Here is a 24008-nt window from a genome sequence, read left to right on the forward strand (position 1 = left end):
ATAAGACTGGGGGGTGGGGATGGGGGGGTGCAAGAATGAGACTGGGAATAGAACTTACAATGGAAAATTGTAAGTCTTTCAGTACTGCTTTTGGGAGGGACCCCAAGGTCACCCACATAACTCAGCATATATCATACTCTCGGATGATATCTATTTCGTGAAAGGATACAAAGCAAAAACAGCAAAGGAAAAGGCAAGCAGAGAAAAAGCCAGAGGACACCAGGCTCAAGCTTCCAATCCTCCTGCAGGGCGTTCACAGTAACAAACTGAACTCTTCTAGCAACAGTAACACGTGAAGTGTCTGCCAGGGAGCTCCTCAGGCTAAGCCAGGGTCTCCATGGAGCCTAACATCAACCAGAATTCCAGACTCCCAGAAAGAAAGCAGGTCATCAGCAGATTCGGCACTGCTTTTACCAACAGTTGAGACACAGTGAGCCACTATTCTCATTTAGGAAAAGTTTTATATACCATAGGGAACTTAACAGTCAAGTTCTTGGCTGCAAGCCAAGGATCGACCTTGCAGGCAGGTCTTCCTGTGGACAACAGCCTCAATCTGCTATAGTAACTCTGCACAGGTATTATTTGGTATCTTAAACTGTCTTATGAATTATTCTGAAACAATTTTAAAACAAAAAAGTCAGGGACACCTAGGTGGCTCAGTAGTTGAGTGTCTGCCTTTGGCTCAGGGTGTGATCCTGGAGACCAGGGATCGAGTCCCGTGTCAGGCTCCCTGCATGGAGACTGCTTCTCCCTCTGCCTGTGTCTCTGCCTCTCTCTATCTGTGCGTCTCTCATGAATAAATAAGATCTAAAACAAAATAAAAATAAAAAATGAAATGAAATAAATAAAAATAAATAAAATAAAATAAAATAAAAATAAAATAAATAAAATAAAAATAAAATAAAATAAAATAAAATAAAATAAAATAAAAGGAGTGCCTGAGTGGCTCAGTTACTTAAGTGTCCAACTCCTAATTTCGGCTCAGGTCATGATCTCAGAGCCCTGAGATTGAGCCCCACGTCAGGCTCCTCACTCAGTGGGGAGTCTGAGATTCTTTCCTTCTGCCCTTCCCCCAACTCATACACACACTCTCTCAAATAAATAAATCTTTAATAAATTAAAAAGAAATAAGTAAAAGAAAAAGAGATTTCCCTTAAAATAGGAATATTACCATAAGATTGTTTAAGCTAGGGGATCCCTGGGTGGCGCAGCAGTTTGGCGCCTGCCTTTGGCCCAGGGCGCGATCCTGGAGACCCGGGATCGAATCCCATGTCAGGCTCCCGGTGCATGGAGCCTGCTTCTCCCTCTGCCTGTGTCTCTGCCGTTCTCTCTCTCTCTCTCTGTGACTATCATAAATAAAAATTTTAAAAAATTAAAAAAAAAAGATTAAGCTTATAATAGGATAGCTATAATCCTTCAGATGAAGCAGATAAAGTTTAGAGGGGTTCATATCAACAGTGAATGATATTATCAACTACCCGTGATAGTATGTTTGAAGTTTACGATCTGTGTCCAGTAAATGCAAACTAGTATTGACATTTACAGGCTTGACAATAATTTATCATGCACATCCCCACAGACCAACTGCCATCCAACTCAGATTGTTATATAATCAGTTCTTTCAAATTTACTAACATTTGTTTATAGCTGTACTTTAATAGAGATTTTACTCTTTACAAGAGTTATTGTTTCTTTTCTGTACTTTTCTTGTATATTACCACCAGACTTAATCTTTAGTTTCTCTTCTATCCCCAGATGCTTATCTAAACAAATATACATTTAGAGTCCCACATGTCACTCACAGAAATTCACTAAATGACATGGTGATTTCATGTTTCTCACTCAGCTTCTCAACATTCTCAGTGTCACTGATTAGAACAATATACCTAAGACAAGACATATGTGTAAAATAAAATTTTATTTATTTTTTTTAAAGATTTTGTTTATTTATTCATGAGACAGAGAGAGAAACAGAGACATAGGCAGAGAGACAAGTAGGCTCCTCATGGGGAGCCCAATACAGGACTTGATCCCAGGACCCCGGGATCATGTCCTGTGCAAAAGGGACACACTCAACCACTGAACCACCAGGTGCCCCAAAATAAAATTTTAAAATGTAAAATTCTGAAGTTCATTGTAATGAAAATTAATGCATGAATGCCTTTTCAATGCCAACGTCCACCATATAACTAATGACAAGAAAACAAAAAACTAATGTTAGTTCAAGAAACTGATATAACTCAATCTGTAAAATCAACCTCCAGATGAGACCAAAATCTGAAGAGCATAAGAAACAGATTCGTAAATACAGAGAATAAAACTAATGATTGCCAGAGGGGAGGGCGGCGGGCAGTTGAGCAAAATGGGTAAAGAGGAGTAGGAGGTACAGGCTTCCAGTTGCGGAGTGAATAAATCATGGGCAAGAAAGGTACAGCAGCACAGGTAATATAGTAGATGGTATTGTAATACCATTGTGTGGTAACAGATGGTAGCCACACTTGTGGTGAGCATCATATAACATATAGACTTGTGGAATCACTATGCTATACACCCGAAACTAATGTAACCTTGTGTATCAACTGGATTTCAATATCAAAAATAATAATAAAATAAAGAGCAAAGCTTTAAAGTGAAAGTGAAAGTTCAGACTCTGAGGATTAGAAGGTCAGGTGTTGTTGAGGCACCTGGGTGGCACGGTTAAGTGTCCAGCTCTTGGTTTTAGCTCAGGTCATGACCTCAGAGTTCTGAGACCCAGCCCCCCATGTTCAACTCCCCACTCAGGGAGGAATGTGCTCCCTCTCCCCTCTTTCCTTTTGCTCCTCCCCCCACTCATGTGCAAGCATGCACACATGCACACACACACTCTCTCAAACAAATAGATAAATCTTTCTAAAAAAATGTCATTTGTTAGAAAATGAGCATCCAAAACACACAGGAAATAATTCCACCTTCTACCTACAAAATGAAAGACTGGGAAGGACACAATTCAGTCTTACATACAGCTGTCCAAATCAAAGAATATATACATTTATTAAGTATCAGGGGAAAATGCACACTGGACTCTTGCCTTTAAACAAAACCAAAAGTGCTATCACTAGCTGTCAATCTAATACAAAGAAAAAAAAAGTTTTCTCATTTAAAAAATTATTATAAATATCATTCAGTAAGGGGCAGCCTGGGTGGCTCAGCGGTTTAGCGCCACCTTCAGTCCAGGTCATGATCCCGGATGGAGCCTGCTTCTCCCTCTACCTGTGTTTCTGCCTCTCTCTCTCTCTCTCTCTCTCCGTGTCAATATAAATAAATAAATAAATCTTTAAAAAATATATCATTCAGTACTTAATAAACAAACCATTTTTAAAGGAATGGTATATTCCTTGGGGGATGGAGGGAGATGGGTTCCTGTCACATTTCATAATCACATAATCTATTCTCAAGTAAATCTTAAATGAGAAACTAACTGGAGAATGGAACAATCGAAAAACCTTAACAATAACTTTTAAACAGTACACCATGGGAAACCTGGGTGGCTCAGCAGTTGAGCGTCTGCCTTCGGCTCAGGGCATGATCCTGGGGTCTGAGGATCAAGTCCCACATTAAGCCTCTGCAGGGAGCCTGCTCTCCCTCTGCCTATGTCTCTGCTTCTCTCTGTCTCTCATGAATAAATAAATAAAATCTTTAAAAAAATAAAATGCACACCACTGGGGGCACCTGGGAGGCTCAGTCAGTCAGAATAGCATGCAACTCTTGATCTCGGGGTTTTGAATTCAAGCCACAGGTTGGTATAGAGATTAGTAAACAAAACAAAAACTTAAAATGCACACCACTAGTTACAACAGAAACTGGGCAGAAGTATCTAGTCTATGGTTCCCAAGCAATGCACTGAGACACCCAGAGCATCATAAGCCAAGTCATATAGAACCATGGGGTATCTTCAATTTGAGACAAAGAGCAGTACCCAAAACCTGTCAGACGCTGTACAAACTACTAGCTAAAAGAAGTTCAATTTCAACATTAGGTTGAGCTACATTCCTTTCAATGACGTATCTTTGTGAAGTGGGATTTTGGGGAGTAATAGCCATAATTTTCTTTTAAAGTACTGAGAGAAAATCAACATGAGACAAGAAATAAGAGTGGAAACGTCCAATCTGATTACAAAGTATTTATATATATAGTATCCAGCAGGCAAACCATTAGTTATTTAAGAGTGAAATAAAAATATTATTCTCTTTCAATTTATGTGTATTTTTTCAAATGTCTACTGAATTGTCATGACGTAAGTACACATGAAGTTATGTGACCCTAACAATAAAACATATGGAACTATTAGGTATTTCCATTAGGCTGACACCAGGTCTAAGAGCAGGATATGTACAAGATGAAGCTGAAATACCATGTCATAAAAGAAAGTAAAAAGTTATGCAAGATGCTTGGAATCAAGTCAAAAGGGCTCCGAAGCTAACTAGAAGATGCTCCCACTGGCCAAAAATTAATAAAATAATTGCAATTAACTAAAAAGTATCAAGTATATTTAAATCTATGAGTTCATAATGACAGTGAAAAATTAAACTCATTGGTCACTTTGGAGGATGCTAGACTACCATCTCATTATTTAGGATAGCTGGTAAATAAAGGAGGGAAAAACATTTATTCTAAATTTCCTATACAAAATGTTGATGCAACAAGTTTCTTTGATCTTTCACTTAATAAATGAAGAAATGGACTATTGCCACTTAATCAGCAATTTAAAAATAAATACTGGCAATGATTACCAATGGTTCATAAGATCTCACACAAAAAAAGAAACCAAGCCTTAATGTGTTTTCTGATGGACACACACAGCAGTCTTGCAAAAATAAGCAAACAAAACCTTAATCTGATTAAGACTCAATATCTATAGGGTATAAAATTTAGTTTCCTTAGTTAATATTCGCAAAAAAAAAAAAAGAGGGGGGGAAGGAGGAAGAGTGGGAGAGTGAACATAAAAATTAAGAGACTTAAGACCAAGAATGAGAAGACAAGCCACAGACTAGAAGAAAATATTCATAAGACTATTAATGTAATAAACGACTGTTATGTACAAATAGTTATGTAAAAGAACTCTTGAAACTCAACAAGAAAACCAATTTAAAAACAGGCAAAAGATGACAACAGACACCAAAGAAGACGTACAAATGACAAACATGAAAATTCTCCATATATGTCACGAGAAAAACTGATGAACCTGATAAAACAAAGATAGATTTTTTAAAAATTATTTTTCTTTAAAAAATGTTTTTGTAACTGCGTATGGTGATGGATGTTAATTAGACTTCTTGTGATCATTACACTATATTCTTGAAATAAATGTAACATTATGTCAGTTATACCTCCCTAAAAAAGATGTTTATGGCAGCTAACTCAGAGAATTATATTTATTCATAATTACCAAAACGTAAAAGCAACTAGGATGCCCTCTGGTAAAGTGAAAGGATAAACTATGCTATACCCAGACTATAGAATATTATTCAGTGCTAAAAATAAATGAGCAGAATCCTAAACGGAGAAGAATTGTAAGTGCCTATTACAAAGTGAAAGCCAATCTAAGAAGGCCACATACTATACTGATTCCTATTATATGACATTCTGGAAAAGGCAAAACTACAGAAACTCCTAAAAGATCGATGGTTGCTGTGGCTGAGGGAGGTGGCAGGGAACAACAGGCAGAACACATGGGGTATGTGAAAACACTGTGTGATATCATAATGATGGGTACACGTCATGTCGTTATGTATTTGTCCAAACCCACCAAGAATGACCTTTGATGTAAACTATGGACTGGGTGATTATGATGTGTCAATACAGGGTCATCAGGTGTAACATGTACGACTCTGGCGGTGCTGATCATGAGGGAGGCTATGCATGCTTGGGGGTGGAGGGTATATGGGAAATGCATATCTTGCACTCAGTTTTGCATCTAAAACTGTTTTTAAAAATAGTCTTTTAATTTAAAAAAATTACCTGAGGAAGCTAAATGTAATGTCATAATATACTCATTTTCTTAAAATGCTAAACTTAAGTTGAAAACTTAGATGGCATCTGCTGCTTTTTAATTGTGTTACCATAGAAATGGGATAATAAAATGGGCTTCAATGAGCCTTTTCTCCAGTTTTATATCCATACTTTTGTTTCCCATAATTTTCCTAGACAGAAAGTCAACGTTCTTGATTCACTACTTCAACTTTGGAACAAACTACTTAATATCACCAACATCTAAAATTACAGGTATAGGGGCTCTCTGCTCTTCCCCGTTCGACAGACAGTTGCATCTTTTGATGCAGTGCCAGCCACGTCCCCGAGACACAATGGTGAAGGTTGGAGTGAACGGATTTGGCTGTATTGGGCGCCTGATCACCAGAGCTGCTTTTAATTCTGGCAAAGTGGATATTGTTGCCATCAATGACCCCTTCATTGATCTCAACTACATGGTGTACATGTTCCAGTATGATTCTACCCACGGCACAGTCAAGGCTGAGAACGGGAAACTTGTCATCAATGGGAAGTCCATCTCCATCTTCCAGGAGCGAGATCCCACCAACATCAAATGGGGTGATGCTGGTGCTCAGTATGTTGTGGAGTCCACTGGGGTCTTCACCACCATGGAGATGGCTGGAGCTCACTTGAAGGGCGGGGCCAAGAGGGTCATCATCTCTGCTCCTTCTGCTGATGCCCCCATGTTTGTGATGGGCATGAACCACGAGAAGTATGAGAACTCCCTCAAGATTGTCAGCAATGCCTCCTGCACCACCAACTGCTTGGCTCCTCTAGCCAAAATCATCCATGACCACTTCAGCATCATGGAGGGCCTCATGACCACTGTCCATGCCATCACTGCCACCCAGAAGACCGTGGACAGCCCCTCTGGGAAGCTATGGCGTGACAGCCGAGGGGCTGCCCAGAACATCAGCCCTGCTTCCACTGGCACCACCAAGGCTGCGGGCAAGGTCATCCCTGAGCTGAACGGGAAAATTAGTGGCATGGCCTTCTGTGTCCCCACCCCCAACGTGTCAGTTGTGGATCTGACCTGCCGCCTGGAGAAAGCTGCCAAATATGACAACGTCAAGAAGGTGGTGAAGCAGGCATCGGAGGGCCCCCTCAACGGTATCGTGGGCTACACTGAGGACCAGGTTGTCTCCTGAGACTTCAACAGTGACACCCACTCTTCCATCTTCGACGCCGGGGCTGGCATTGCCCTCAATGACCTTTTCGTCAAGCTCATTTCCTGGTATGACAATGAATTCGGCTATAGCAACCGGGTGGTGGACCTCACGGTCCACATGGCCTCCAAGGAGTAAGAGCCTCCTGGACCACCAGCCCCAGCAAGAACAAGAGGAAGAGAGAGGCCCTCAGCTGCTGGGGAGTCCCTGCCCCAACTTAATCCCCCAACACACTGAGAATCTCCTGACCTCCAATTTACATCCTAGACCCCGAGAAAGGGGAGGGGCTTGAGGAGCCCTACCTTGTCATGTACCATCAATAAAGTATACTGTACCCAGCAAATAAATAAATAAATAAATAAATAAATAAATAAATAAATAAAATTACAGGTATAGGGACACCCGAGAGGCTCAGCAGTTGAGCATCTGCTTTTGGCTCAGGGCATGAATCTGGTCCTGGGATTGAGTCCCACATCCAGCTCCTTGCAAGGAGCCTGCTTCTCCCTCTGCCTGTTTCTCTGCCTCTCTCTGTTGTCTCTCATGAATAAATAAAATCTTTAAAAAAATAAAAAATAAAATTACAGCTATAATTTATGAATCTTCCTTACAAAGTCTTCTTCCCAGTAGAGGGGAGGGGAGCTTTCTTCCCTCATCTACCCTGGCTCTCTTTCTTTTCTTTAGTAGCTCCGTATCCAACTGCATTTATCTAAAGGCACCCACCGCTGGCAGGTTGGTGAAGATTCTTATCTATAAAAAAGTTAAGAGGAAAATCCTGGTCACACAACACTAGCTTCTACAACTGACAATCATACCTCATTTTTGAGGCAACAGTATGCAGTTTTATTCTCAACCTGTCACAATATCTGCCTCTCAATTTTCAGTGTTTTTAAATTAATCTAACATTCAATTCATAATGAACTGCGATGCTTCATCATACCATGATATTAACTCTGAAAACAATTACAAATGAGTTTTACTAGTATTTTTAACTTTTTATGTAAAAGCTTCATTTTTAAATCTTTGTACAACTTTTCAACGTAACCAGTTTTAAGGACTTTCCTCAAATATAAATAGGCCTAGTAGAACCTGGCATACAACAAGTACTCAACAAATACAAATTCCCTCATTTCACGTATTACAACTGTTTAGAATAGTGGGATGCTTGGGTGGTTCAGTTGGTTGGTCAGCTACCTCTTGATTTTGGCTCAGATCATGATCTCAGTGTCATGAGATCGAGCCCTGCATCTGGCTTCTCCCTTGCAGGGAATCTGCTTGGGATTCTTTCCCTTGCCTTCTGCCTCTCCCCACTGCATGCTACCTCTAAAATAAGTAAATACATCTTTTCTTTAAAAAAAAAAAAAAAAAAAAAAAGCTGGGCAGCCCTGGTGGCTCAGCAGTTTAGCACCACCTTCAGTCCAGGGCGTGATCCTGGAGATCCAGGATCGAGTCCCACATCGGGCTTCCTGCATGGAGCCTGCTTCTCCCTCTGCCTGTGTCTCTGCCTCTCTCTCCCTCTTTCTCTGTCTCTCATGAATAAATAAATAAAATCTTAAAAAAAAAAAAAAAAGCTGCCTAGAAACAGAATGTATACATATTTAGGGGCACCTGCAGGGCTCAGTTGATTGGGCAACCGACTCTTCAGTTTGGCTCAGGCTGTGATCAGGGTTGTGGAATCAAGCCCTGAGTCAGGCTCCAGGCTCAGTGGAGAGTTTGCCTGAGATTCTCTTTCTCCCTCTACCTCTCCTCTTACTCATCTGCACAAACGCACACACTCTCTAAAATAAATCTTTTTCAAAAAGTATACACATTTAGGGACACCTGGGTGGCTCTGCGATTAAGCGTCTGCCTTAGGCTCAGGTTGTGATCCTGGAGTCCCGGGATTAAGTCCCATATCGGGCTCCCTGCATGAAGCCTGTTTCTCCCTCTGCCTGTGTCTGTCTCTCTCTCTCTATGTCTCTCATGAATAAATAAATGAAATCTTTTTAAAAAATTATACACATTTATACAAACATCTTTCTTTGTGTATAAAACATCTCTGCAAGAACATACAAGAAATACTATTCCTTTGGTAGTATTTTTAGTGGCTGAGAAAAACACAATTGTATTATTTGTCTCACCCAGCTCCCCTTCCCTCTGCAAGGAAACTGGGAAATACCTTATGGAGAGATAATTTGGTAAATAGGAAATATATGGGCTCTAGAGCCTGAGAGACAATCTGGATTCAAATCTTAGCTCTGTCTGGAACATAATTATGGGTTTTGACTAAATGCCATCACCTTTCAGGGACCAAATCTCCTTATCTGTACAAAAGAATGTTGACATCTGGCAAGACATTGTCAAGATTTAATAAAATGAAATTCCTCAGACAGGAGGTACTCAGTAAGTAGTAATATTAGCCAATATTTAACTGTGCTATTAACTATAAAAAAGCAAGAGCATAAACATGTCTGGGCAAAACTTGAGATTTTCTAAACTATATTTCTACCTCGTACAAGAATATGAAAAAAGGAAGCTTTTCTTGCCTTCTTTTTGACTGTCTATTTGAAAACGCTTCAAAAAATCTTAAGTACATTTTCATTCTTTATTTCTTTCTACAGATTTTATTTATTCATGAAAGATACAGAGGGAGAGGCAGAGACACAGACAGAGGGAGAAGCAGGCTCCCCACAGGGAGCTCAATGTGGGATTTGATGATGGGATCATGCCCTGAGCCAAAGACAGACGCTCAACTGCTAAAGCAACCCAGGCGTCCCCTTAAGTACATTTTTAAAACATCATAAACAAATTCTTTAAAGTTTTTATTATAAATTGTTAATATTTTTAAAAGATTTGGAGAGGCAGCAAGAGAACATTCGCCAGCAGGGGGCAGAAGGGGGCGAGAGGGAGGGAGAGGGAGAGAGAAAATCTCCAGTGTGACTCCACACTGAGCACTAGCCAGACACAACTCGATCTCACAACCTAAGATCATGACCTGAGCTGAAAGCAAGAGTTGGATGCTTAACCAACTGAACCACTCAGGTGCCCCATCATATGCTAATTTAAAAAGCCACGAAGAAACTTGGAAAAAATACTGGTACTAGACATGGCAATTTTTTTTAAATAAATTTTTATTTATTTATGATAGTCACAGAGAGAGAGAGAGAGAGAGAGAGAGAGAGGCAGAGACACAGGCAGAGGGAGAAGCAGGCTCCATGCACCGGGAGCCCGATTTGGGATTCGATCCCGGGTCTTCAGGATTGCGCCCTGAGCCAAAGGCAGGCGCCAAACCACTGCGCCACCCAGGGATCCCCATGGCAAATATTTTTTTAAGATTTATTTTAGAGAGAGAAACCGTGCTCGCACATGTGCAGAAGCAGGGGGAGGGAGAGAAGAGGACGGAGAAAATATCTCCAGTAGACTCCCCACTGAGGGCAGAGCCTGACACAGGACTCAGATCTCATGACCCTGAGATACAACATGAGCTAAAATTGAGAGTCTGATGCCCAATCGACTGAGCCACCCAGGCACCCCTTAGACATGGCAAATATTTTATAAAATTTTCTTAACAAGAAAAACAAGGGATGCCTCGGTGGCTCAGCAGTTGAGCGTCAGCCTTTGGCTCAGGACATGATCCCCAGGTCAGGTCCCGGGATTGAGTTCCTCATCAGGCTTCTGCATGGAGCCTGCTTCTCCCTCTGCCTGTGTCTCTGCACCCCCACCCCCACCCCCTGCTCTCTCTGTCTCATGAATAAATAAATAAGAATTTTTTTTAAAGAATTAAGAATTAAAGAATTAAAAAAAAAAACCATGGTAGAAGGTATGTACAAAAAAGGTATTTTTTTTTTAAAGATTTTATTTATTTATTCATGAGAGAACACAGAGAGAGAGAGAGAGAGAGAGGCAGAGACACAGGCAGAGGGAGAAGCAGGCTCCATGCAGGACTCCATCCCGGGACTCGAGGATCATGCTCTGAGCTGAAGGCAGCACTAAACCGCTGAGCCACCAGGGCTGCCCCCAAAACGATATTTTAAACATGAAGGCAGGGTGCCTGGATGGCTCAGTCAGTTAAGTGTCTGCCTTCAAGTCAGGTCATGTTCCCAGGGTCCTGAGATCAAGCCCCACATGGCACACTCTGCTCAGCGGGGAGCCTGCTTCTCCCTCTCCCTCTGACTCACTCTCTTCTTCTGCTCATGCTCATTCTGTCAAAAAAATAAAATCTTAAATTAAGGGTTAAGCATCTGACTCTTGATCTCAGGGTTGTGAGACCAAGCCCTGTGTCAGGCTCCACACTCAGCAAGGAGTCTGCTTGAGATTCTCCCTCTCTCACTGTCCCTCCCCCCTCTCACCCCCACTCTCTTTCCCTCTAAAATAAATCTTTTTTAAAAAGATATTTTGAAAATAAAGGAATAGGGGTGCCTGGGTGGCTCAGATCATGATCCCAGAATCCTGAGATAAAGCCCCACATGGGGCTCTCTGATCAGTAGGGAGTCTGCTTCTCCGTCTCCCTCTGCCCCACCTCCCAGCTTGTTCTCTCTCTCTCTCTCTCTCTCAAATAAATTAAAATCTTTAGAAAAAAAGACAGAAAATAAAGATGGGATGAGCACTAGGTATTATACTATATGTTGGCAAACTGAACTTCAATAGAAAAAAAAAGTAAAATAATACAAAAATGAAGGAATAAGAAATTAAAGAGATGCTCTTTTCAACCACAAATTTTCTTAAGATAAACAAATCTGATACCCAATAATGGAAAGGTGTGAAGAGACATCCCCATATACTACTGGTAAAAGTATAAACTGGAGTGTTTTAAGTATTTGTTCCTTGAGCACTAGCCACTTTACAACTCTAGTTAGCCTTAATTTCCTGGGAAATTTAAAGGGAAATCTAGAAAAATCTATCAAAAATGAATATTCTCACCTAGCAATTCCACCATCAAAATCTTATCCTCAAATACACAAAGTAACCAAAAATCTAAGTAAAAGGATGCTTATTATAGTGTTTATAATGGCCAGAAAGCCTTTATTTATATTGCATCTCTCTAAGCACCTAAAATCCTTAAAAAATAAAGCAATGAAAAAGAGAATATACTGACCCTCTGTATGCTCCATGAAACATAAAATTCACTTGATTTATATTAATACAGATAGCCCAAAAATAAGTATAGTATAATAAACAAATGGGGAGTAATGTTCACAAAACGCTGGAATAAGAAATAGCAAACGCAACTAAAAACTATCAGAATCAACTTTTCCAGAACACCAGAAACTAACCAAAAACTTATAGCAATCCAGAGAGTACTTATTCCAGGAAAAGAGCTAAATCTGGGTAAGAACATAAGAGCTTTATAGCATTTAACTTACTCTTCTCCTATCCTGGACTCTGCAGATCAGTGGTGACCATGAAAACAACAGCCCACATTCCTGGTACTGGGATGGCAAAACAAACCTCATTCACATACAAACTGGAATTATCTGTTTTGACCGATCTAGTGGTTCCCTGGAAAATGTGCTGAAAAGTCTTGCTTTAACTCACCTAATGCTGCTAACTCAGACTTCCTCCAGAGCTAACGCCACTACAGAACACAAAGGATGTTTGTCAAAAACATAAGCAAGCAGGCAGACAATTTCAGTACCTGCTGCCTGACACAATGACTAACAGTTGGGGCAAACAAACTGACCAAAAACCTTGAGAAGAAAGCCTGGGCAATGAGATATTTTGAGAAATAAGAACCTTGAACAGCTTCAACAGATTCCTGTTGAATCTAGGACACAACGTGTATGCCCAGGGCTGTGCACATGCTGAGAAATTTTGCCAGCTCTTGGTTGACAGTTTTTCTCTTTAGTACTTTGACTACGTCATCTCACCACTTCCTGGCCTCTATAGTTTCCGGTAAGAAGTCAGAACAGTCAGCTGTTAAATATGAGGATTCCTTGTATGTAAGGAGTCACTTCACTCTTGCTTCTTTTAAGATTCTCTGTCTTTGTCTTTCGATTATTTGGTTAAGATTCTCAGTATGGCTCTCCCTGAGTTCATCCTATCCAAGGAGTCCCTATACTCTCACTTCTGAATGACCTTCACCTCTAGACAAACAGGAAATTAAAGCTAACTAGAGTTGTAAAGTGGCCAGTGCTCAAGGAACAAATACTCCAACAGAAGCACAAGACCCTTCTGAAGACACTAGGGGATATTGCTGGTACTAAATGTTTAAGGATATACCTGTTCAATCATTAGCTGACAGGACACAGACATAAACTTCAATGGGCACACATGACAAAGAATACATACTCTACAAAATTAGTTCAGAAGAGTTCCTAAACAAACTAACAACAGCTACAAGTAGCAACATCTCTGGGGGGAAAGGAGAGTCTAATTTCCTAGAACATGCCATATTATAATGCTCAAAATGTCCAATTTCAACAACAACAAAAAAATGCATACATGTAAAGAAAAAAGACAGGCCCATAACACAGGAAAAAAAGGAAATCACTAAAAATTCTTCCTAAGGAATCCCAGACATTAGACTTACTGGACAAAGACTTCAAATAAATATGTTCAAAAGCAAAAGGAAATTATGTCTGAAGAATTAAAGGAAAGCATAAGAACTCTGTCTCACCAGATAAAGAATATTAACAAAGAGACAGAAATTTTTAAAAGAATCAAATAGAAATTCTGGAATTGAAAAGTATAATAACTGAAATGAAAAATTCACTATATGGGCTTAACAGCAGATTTGAAAAAGCAGGATAAAGAACAAGTAATCTTAAAGATATATCAGCCTTGGGATCAGAAAGAAAAAATGAATGAAGAAAATATAACAAAGTCTAAAAGATCTGTGGGACACCATCTGGCACATCAAAAGCAAAATGGCAGTACCAAAAGGAGAGGAGAGAAAGAAACGACCAGAAATAATATTTGAAGAAACAGCGGCTAAAAACTTCTCAAATTTAATTAAATACATTAATCTACAAATCCAAGAAGCTAACCAAACTCTAAGCAGGAGAAATTCAGCGAAATTCACACCAAGGCACACCTTTATCAAATAGTTCAAAGACAAAAAGAGAATCTTGAAAAAAGCTACAGTGAAGTGACTCATCACATACAAGGGATCCTAACTATCATTATCAGCTGACTTCTCATCAGAAACCATAAAAGCAGAAAGCAGTGGGATGACATAATCAAAGTACTAAAAGGAAAAAAAAAAAAAAAACCTGTCAACTGAGAATCTTTACCTTGTAAAATTATCTTTCGAAATTAAAAGAAAAAATAATATATTCTCAGAGGAAGAAAATCTGAAAGAATTCATTGCTAATGGATCTATCCTACAAGAAATGCTAAATGATGTCCTTCATGCTGAAATGAAAGAAAACCAGACAGTAACTTGAATCCACATGAAGAAATAAAGAACAGGGCAGCCCAGGTGGCTCAGCAGTTAAGCACCACCTTCAGCCCAGGGTGTGATCCTGGGGTTCCGGGATCGAGTCCCCCGTCAGGCTCCCTGCATGGAGCCTCCTTCTCCCTCTGCCTGTGTCTCTGCCTCTCTCTCTGTCTCTCTCATGAGTAAATAAATAAAACCTTTAAAAAAAAAAAAAAAGAACAATGGTAAAAGTAACTACATAGGTAAATATAAAAGACATGCCAATTTCAAAAGACAGTATAAATGTATTTCTCAGGACTCCTGGGTGGCTCAGTCAGTTAAGCATCTGATTTCAGGTCAGGTCATGATCTCAGGATCCTGGGATCAAGCCCCACATAAGGCTCTCTGCTCCCCCCACCTGTGTACTCACTCTCTCTCAAATAAGTAAATGAAATCTTTAGAAAATATAAAAAATAAATGTATTTTTCTTTTGTATCTCTTATCTCTCTTTTTTTATTTGAATGGCAATGGCATAAAGCAACAATTTCACATGAGATGCGCATACAATGTATAAAGATACAACTTGTGGGAAGCCTGGGTGGCTCAGCAGTTGAGTGTCTGCCTTTGGCTCAGGTCATGATCCTGGGGTCCTGAGATGGGAGTCCCACAGCGGGCTCCCTGCATGGAGCCTGCTTCTCCCTCTGCCTATGTCTCTGCCTCTTCCTCTCCCTCTGTGTCTCTCTTGAATACATAGATTAAAAAAAGAAAAAAAAAAAGATACAACTTGTGACAAAAGTACCATTGGGGGGGAATGGAGCTATAGGAATAGCTTTTATACACTGTTGAAATTAAACTGGTATTAATCCGAACTACACTATTACAAATTAAAATGTTCCTTGGAATCCCAGGGCAACCACTAAGAAATAATTCAAAAATATATAGTAAATTACATAGTAAATTAAATGTAAAGAATTAAAATAGTACACTGCAAAGAAACATAGAAAGCAATAATGAAAGGATTGAAAAATAAAAAAGATTTAAAATATATAAAAGATAAACAGCAATAGGGCAGAACTTCCTCCTAATCAGTAATTACTTTAAAATTAAATGGGCTAAATTCCCAAAATTAAAAGGCAGATAATGGCAAAACAGATTAAAAAAAAAAAAAAGACCCAAGTAGAGCACCTGAGTGGCTCAGTGGTTGAGTGTCTGCCTTCTGCTCAAGTGGTGAACCTAGGGGTCCTGGGATCAAGTCTCACATCAGGTTCCCTGTGGGGAATCTGCTTCTCCCTCTGCCTAGGCTCTGCCTTTCTTTCTGTGCCTCTCGTGAATAAATAAATATAATCTCAAAAAAAAAAAGATCCAACTATATGTTGCCCACAAGAGACTCAAGTTCTAAGACACAAGTTGAAATAAAAGCATGGAAACAGATATTTCATGTAATCAGTAACCAGAAGAGAACTGAGATGATTGACTATACTAATACCAAACAAAATATGCTTTAAAATAAAATATAAGACATAAAGAGTATTACATAATGATAAAATGGTAGAGCAACAAGATAACAATTATAAATGTATATGCACCTAATAACAGAACCTTAAAAGGCAAGGGGGAAAAAAACTGACTAAATCAAAAGGAAAAAACAGTTCAACAATAGTTGAAGACTTCACTGTCCCCCTTTCGATAGTGGACAAACCAACTAGGCAAAACATCGATAAGGAAAGAGAAAACTTGACCAATACTTCAAACAAATTAGACCTAACAGATATCTCCAGAACATGCCACTTAACAGAAGCAGAATACAGATTCATCTCAAGTGCACTTGGGACATTCTTTAAGACAGATCATATGTCAGGCTATCAACTAACCTGAATAAATTTTATAAGAGTTAAAGCACACAAAGTATGTTCTCCAACCACAATGAAAGAACATTGAAAATCATTAACAGGAAAAAAATTTAATTAAAAAATATGTAGAAATCTTAACAAACATTTAACAGAACATTTGAAAAACTAGGAACAGAAGGCAACTGATAAAGGGTATCAGTGAAAAATGCAGAGTTAACATTACAGTTAATGGTGAAAGACTGGAAGCTGTCCTAAGACCAGGAACAAGACAAAAAGGCTTGTCCTTGCCATTTCTATTCAATACTGAACTGGAACTTCTAGCCATGGCAATTAAGAAAAAATAAAAATCAATTAATAAAAGGCATTCACATTGGTAAAGAATTAAAATTGTCTCTATTTGTTCACAGATCACATGATCTTACACAGAAAACAAGAAGCATATGCTAGAAAATTATTGGAACTAGTAAACGAGTTTTACAAAGTTACAGGATCAAAGATGAAGATAGGGCAGCCACGGTGGCGCAGTGATTTAGTGCTGCAGGGTGTGATCCTGGAGACCCGGGATCAGGTCCCACGTCGGGGTCCTTGCATGGAGCCTGTTTCTCCCTCTGCCTGTGTCTCTGCCTCTGTGTGTGTATGTGTGTGTGTGTCTCATGAATAAATAAAATCTTTAAAAAAAAAAAAAGATGAAGATAGAAAATAAAGTACATATCCACACACCAGCAACAAACATTCCAAAAATGAAATTTTTAAAAAAATTTTGTTTGTGGGGAAAAGATGATCCTCAGTTTTGTTGTTTTGGTTTTTTTGTTTTGTTTTGTTTTATGATCCTCAGTTTAATATGGAATTGCAATGGGCCCTAAATAACCACACACAAAAAATGAAAAAGAACAGACCTGGAAGACTCACATTTCCTGATTTCAAAAGGCACAATAAAACTAGAGTAATCAAAACAATGTGGTACTGACGTTAGTATAAACATATAGGCCTATGGAATCAACTTGAGAGCCCAGAAGTAAACCCAAACATCTATGGTCAACTTATTATCAATAAAGGTGTCAAGACTATTCAGTGCAAAAAGAATATCCAGTCATCACAGCTAAGATTTGTTTATTCTTCAAATAATCTCTTCAACAAATGGGGATAAAACAATTGGATTTCCATATGCAAGAAAATGACCCATACCTCAGACCATACACAAAAATTCACTCAAAATGAATCAATGCCTAAATATAAAAACTAAAACCAAAAAAAATTTTAGAAGAGAGTATAGTGTAAATGTTCACAACCTTGGATTTGACAATGGATTCTTAGATATGACACTAAAATCATGAATAACAAAAGAAGCAAATGGATAAACTGTATTTCATCAAAATTTTAAAATTTTGTATATCAGAGGGTATTATCAAGAGAGTAAAAAGACAACCTAAAGAATGGAAGAAAATATTGGCACATCATATTCTGAAAAGGTTCTAGCATCCAGAATATATAAAGGAACACTTACAACTCAACAACAAAAAGACAAACAACCCAACTGTAAAATGGGCAAAGAAAATGAATAGATATTTTTCCAAAGAAAATAGACAAATGGCCATAAGCACACGAAAACATGGCCAACATCATCAAATCAAACCCACAATGAGATACCAATTCACACACACTAGGACAGCTAAAATTTTAAAAGCCAGAAAATAACAAGTGTTGGTAAAGTTGTAGAGATATCAGAATCCTTACACTACATAAATGAAATGGTGCAGCTGCTTTGGGAAACACTTTGATAGTTCCTCAAAACGTTAAACATAAGAGTAGCCATATGATCTAGCAATTCTATTCCTAGGTATACACCTAGGAGCAACATACATCCACATAAAAACATGCACATGAGTATCAGTACCAGTATTATTCACAATAGCTGTAAAGTAGAAACAACTCAAACAGTCACCAGCTGATCAACGGATAAACAAAACATGGTATAACTCAGGAACAGAAAACTAGTTGGCAATAAAAAGAAATGAAGTCCTGACATATGCTACAATATGGATAAACCTTGAAAACATTATACTGAGAAAAGAAAGCCAGTCATAAATAATCACATATGTGATTCCATTTATATAAAATGTCCAGAACAGGCAAATCAAGAGACAGCAGCAGATCAGTGGTTGCTAATGGGTGGGAGCAGAGGAAATGGTGAGTGGTTGATAATAAGTAAAAGGTTTCTTTTTTGAGGTAATTAAAACGTTCTAGAGTTGACTGTGGAAATGGCTGCATAATTCTGCAAATATACTAAAAACTACTGAATTGTACACTTTAAAAGGATGAATTTTATATGAATTACATTTCAATAAGAAAAAAGCAGGTTCAAGTCTTTGCCATGTTAAAAATCACTCACTTAAACCTTTTTACCATCTGCTAACACCTCTTTCCAGTCTTCCCGTCACAGCTAAGATTTGTTTATTCTTGAAATAATCCACATTTACTTTCTTCACTCTCTGATCTCCCATTAACTTCCTAATTCAAAGAAACTAGCCCCTTCCCCAAATGGTAGCATTAAGTAGAAGATTACAAAACTGTTCTTAGTTATCAAATTCAACAGACTCCTAATAATCCTTGTTTTACTCAAGTTCTCAAAGCATTTGAAGTACAGCTTCCTATTTTAAAATTTTTTTCTTTTTTCTGGAGAGTTAGTAGTGAAGCATAGCTTCCCTTTGAAATGATTACATTTTGGCTTATGTGACATTTTCTCATGACTTCCTTGCATCTCTAAATACTTAGGAATTTCCCTTTCCAAGTCTTCTTCCTCTATGTGGCTTTAAATGTTATTCTCCATTGTCTATTTCCAGAACTACACTCCACTGGTAAGCTCTTCCTACATGGTATTACAGAAATCAAAGATTTCAGCTACCACCTATAATATAGCCTGCTGACCCTCATAGCAAGACCTCTCTCTTCGACTCCAAACCCACACACCCAACTCTATAGCTGATGCTTCACCTGGATGTTTCATAGACAACTCCTCAACATATCCAAAAGCTGAAATACTGTTCCTCCCCCCAGTTGGCTCCCCTTCCTGAAGTCCCTGTGTCAGTACAGTTGACCCTTGAACAACAAGGGTTTGAGCTGTGTGGGTCTACTCAAATGTGTTTGGTTGTTTTATATATATATATATATATATATATATATATACACACAGTATTATAAATGTATTTTTTCTTCCCTATGATTTCAGTAACATTTTCTTTAGCTTTATTGTAAAAATATAGTATACAATACATAATATATAAAATATGTGTTAATTGACCTAAAGTTATCAGTAGGGCTTCCAGTCAACAATAGGCTATTAGTAGTTAAGTTTTGGGGGAGTCAAAAGTAATATGCGGATTTTAGACTGCAAGGGGGAGGTCTGCAAGGGGAGGGCTGGTGTCCCTAACCCTCACACTGTCCAAGGATCAACTGCAGTTTACCACTGTCTATTCAATGATCCAAGTTAAAATCCAACTGTAACTGAATCCTCTGAATTCCACCTTCTAAATGTTTGTGCTATTAATCTACTGTTTCGCATCTCCACTGACTCTGCCTTAGTTTAACTGAGGGCCTTACTCGTCACCTCAATTTTTTTTTGTCTTTTTTTTTTTGTCCCCTCAATTAGTACAAAAACTCCTAACCAGTCTTTCTGCACCCTGCCGTATCTTCCCTCCATCCCTTCTGAAATCTGCACTCTACAATACCAGAATGATCTAAGATGAATATTTTATGACTCTTTCCTGATTAAAATCCATAAACTCTATTATCTATATTCTAGGGAAAAAAATTCTAGAATCCTTAGAATGTCATGCAATACTCAAGGATCTATCTGTGCAGCCTCCTCTTGTGCTACTCACCACCATAAATCCAATGCTATAGTTGCAGAGAATGGCTTCTAGCTCTCCAAAGTATTCCACGCTCTCTAATCACATTCAGCTTTCCTTCTGCCTTAAGTTCCTCATTTTCTGCCTCAGTCATGCCTAAACCTTCAAGTTTAAGGACATAAAGCATAAAGTACCTAATGTAACACTAGACACATAGCAGGGAGTTAAAATGGGCTGAGCTGGCTTAGGCCTCTGTTTTCCCTATCCTGTCTCAGTGACTTCTATTTGCTTGTAAGACAAAAGTTGAAATTACTTCAACCGTGTATAAGACCATCCATAATTTGGCCCCTGCCCACTAGCTATACCTGCAGATCCTACAACTCACTATGGAAGCGGAGACTCCCATGCTTCTGCTCACACTGTTCCTTCTACCTAAATGCCCATTCTTACTGTTTGCACCCCCTCTCCTTACCACTGCCACCTTCCTCCCTCTCTCGCTTCCCTTAGGAAACTGATCACTATCTCCTTTGTACACCTCAATACCCCCATACTTTCTCTAAGTAATCTTAAAAACATACTGTACTTGCTAACAGTTCAAGTAAGAGATAAAGTCTTATCACCCAGAAAGCAGAGGCACGGCCTTATCCATCTGTAAGTCCTCCTCACCTGCCATAGTACCTGCTAACACAGTAATTCCTCTAAATGATCCGCGTTCTTCTTTATTCCTTCCACATATACTAAAGTTTCTATCAGGAATCTTCTTTCAAAAAAAGAAAGAACAGGGCAGCCCGGGTGGCTCAGCAGTTTAGTGCCACCTTCCGCCCAGGTTGTGATCCTGGGGACCCGGGATCGAGTCCCACGACAGGCTCCCTGCATGGAGCCTGCTCTTCCCTCTGCCTGTGTCTCTACCTCTCTCCACCTCCCCTCTGAGTTTCTCATGAATAAATGAATAAAATAAAAAAAAAAAGAACATACTTTTGAATATGTTCAAGCCCCATCTCCCCTTGCCAAGCAAACAGCTGTGCAAATATAAGGGTGCAAATTAAAGTTGGTATTGATTCTCTGATACTACTTCTAGTTTTCCAAATTAGATCTAAAATGAGAGATACTATTTTTAAAAGAGCCAAGTATGTCACATTGCTTCGAGACACTTTGTTCAAAGAATTACTTCTCGGTTGTTAGTTACTATTAAACCAGTCCACCCACGTAAATCTATGGGTCACTCTAGAAAAAGTGGGAACGACTTTAACTTCCTTCCTACCTCTCCGACTGCCAGTACCGTTTACAGCAATTACTCATTTTCAGAAAGACACTCAGAAAGGAACTATCAAATCACCAAGACAACCGGAAAGGCGTCAAGGGAAGTTACTTTTCTTATTCACAGTCCCATTTTCTTCCGTTAGAAGTGCTGCCTCCATGATCACCAACCCAAAAGTCAGCGTGCTCCTTACCACCACTTAAATACCTGATGAGTAACTGCCAAGAATGATGGAATGCCAGGAAAGTGCTGCAGCAAGCGAGCATGCCCACTCCACTCCACAAAGTATTCAGTGGAAGCTCTTCTAATGAGGCTGGATGATGTGTGAACTCCACGTCCAGACGACTGTGCCTCTCTCACAAGGCACACTCAAAGTATCTCGAGTTAACATTTTAACTATTTTCAAAGACTCTACCAGGCCTTAGAGGAAACAAGCTGCTTGGCCAAGAGGGAGGCCCTGAAGGAATGAACCCCCAAACTCAAAACAGCGTTTAATTACTTCAGGTTAAGACTGAGGTATGGAATATTTTGAAAAACCTGTTCCGCTCCTACAACGATAAATTTAAAAAAAAAAAAAAAAAAAGTGTCCTCAATAAGAGCGTTTTGGCACAAGCACACTCGAAGTTGAGTTGTAAAAAGAATTCTCAACTCCAGATCTGTCCGTCCATCCGCAGGGAAACCTGAACGCAAGAGCGCGGCACCCAGAGGAGCGCCCGGGCTTCCGTGCCAGCGGTGGGAAACCCCGGGAGCCTAGTCCCGGTGACCCGGGCCAGTCCTGGGGCCGGTCAATGTTCCGGGGGCGACGAGGAAAGAGTGATTACATAAAAGGCGGAGTCCCCCGTCCCGGCGCTGCCGAGGCCTGGGGACTCCGTGGGGAGCGGCCGGCCCCCGACTCCCCTCCTCGGGACCCCGAGAGCACCGAATCCCAAACGCCGACGCCACGAGGGAGGCCCGGCCGGCAAGTGGGAGGAACGGCCGGCAGCCGGGCGACACCCGGGGAGCAGCCTGCCGGGGAAGAGCCCGCACTCGGGCAGCCACGCCCCCCACCCCCACCGCCAGCCCCGCGCGCCGCCTGACAGACGCCGCGGCGGGGCGGGCAGGAGAGGCTCCCCCGGAGCGCGGGGCCCGCCGCGACCCCTGCACGCCGCCGCTGCCCGCCACCGACCTGTGCCTGCCGCCGCGCGACCGCCCGCCCCCGCCGCAGCCGCCGCCGCCTCGCGCTCACCGTGCCGCCGCAGCCACCGTAGGCGCCTCCTGCGCTGCGCCCCTAGCCGGCCTCGGGCGCCCCATTCCCACCCCGCCCCAGCCTCCGCCTGTTTACAATGATTGGGACAGAACGCGACGAGCCGGCCCACCGCGCAAGCGCACTCCCTCCTCCCGCCGCTGCCGGCTTCCGGGGTCCTCCTCTCGGCGCTGACGGCTAAAGCCGCCAAGGGCAAACGCCCTGTGCCCTCGCGCGCGGAACGCTGGGAGGCGTAGTTCTCGGACGCCCAGCGCCCAGTTTACAAGAGGGCCCTCCGTCGAGGAGCCACACTACAACACCCAGGAAGCACCGCGCCTACTTCGGCCCAGAGGCTCGCTGAGGAGACTGAGGGAGCGCGCGAGAGAATGCGCCGCGCTAGGGCTCAGCGGGCGCCTGCGCAGTTCCTGGTCTTGGGGGACTGGGTGGGAGGTAGCACCTACCACGAGCGGAGATCGCTGAGGACGCGTTGGAGGGCAGCGCCTCCGGTGGTCTGGAGAAAGGGAAGCGCTCTTCTCTCCACGCTCTGGCCGACTGCTCCTCAGCTCCCGAAGTGCAGCCCTTTTGTGCCAGCAGGCTTCGGCCGTCCTAACCAGTTAGACCAGCCTCGGGGGCCGGCCCCGCCTGCCCCTGGGTGGGGCATCCTCCCGGCCTTGGGCTGGGTGGGGACTCTGGCCGTGGGCCTCCGAGGGGAAATCTGCGTGGAGCTGTGTGTGCAGACCCCGCCGAGAATTCCTGAATTGACAAGGGCCAGCCTTCGGTTCGAGCTGGGCTGCGGGGCCGTCTTCCGCCGCCCTCTTTGGCTCCACGTTTGCAGGGAACACCTGAATGAGGACTGCCCAGCCGCGTGGTTAGGTTGCGGAGAGAAATAACTGAGTTGCAGGGAAGGCTGAAAATGACTGAATTTCCCCCCAGGAAACCTAAGCGAGGCTTGAAGAATTATTCTGCTAATGCATGGCTGGAAATCGGGTCTTTTGAGGTGTTCTTGTTTGATAAAGGTTGGCTAATTATTAGGGGAATGATTTGGGTTAAATGCTCTTCCCAATCATTTCCATTCCTACGTGCGATACTCTCGAGAGATTCATTGTATAATGTCGATTAACCTATGTAATCTGTCCTGCGCTATACCTCTCAGATAAGCTAACAGATCTGAGAACAAGTCTCTCCCTTGTATCCTGCGTTTTCTTTCTTTTTTTTTTTTTTTTTTTTTTAATATTTATTTATTCGTGAAAGACGCAGGCAGAGAGAGGCAGAGGGAGAAGCAGGCTCCACGCAGGGAGCCCGACGCG

General features: G+C 41.1%; 1 protein-coding gene and 1 pseudogene across 3 annotated transcripts in view; one reads left to right on the forward strand and one right to left on the reverse strand.

Annotated features, from left to right (window-relative positions):
* Window positions 1-23308, reverse strand: part of RALBP1 (ralA binding protein 1) — a 57319-nt gene extending 34011 nt beyond the window's left edge. The window contains exon 1 of one of the 3 annotated variants that reach the window (XM_041761218.1): window positions 23163-23308. The gene's annotated coding sequence lies outside the window, so the exon portion shown is untranslated. Of the gene's footprint in view, window positions 1-22644; window positions 22850-23162 lie in introns of those variants that run through there. The other 2 variants (XM_041761198.1, XM_041761209.1) reach the window with 2 other exon arrangements.
* LOC121494612 lies at window positions 6327-7461 on the forward strand (annotated as a pseudogene).
* Window positions 23309-24008: the final 700 nt, after the last annotated feature.

This window comes from Vulpes lagopus, chromosome 1 (assembly GCF_018345385.1).
Source record: "Vulpes lagopus strain Blue_001 chromosome 1, ASM1834538v1, whole genome shotgun sequence".
NCBI classification, from domain to species: Eukaryota; Metazoa; Chordata; class Mammalia; order Carnivora; family Canidae; genus Vulpes; species Vulpes lagopus.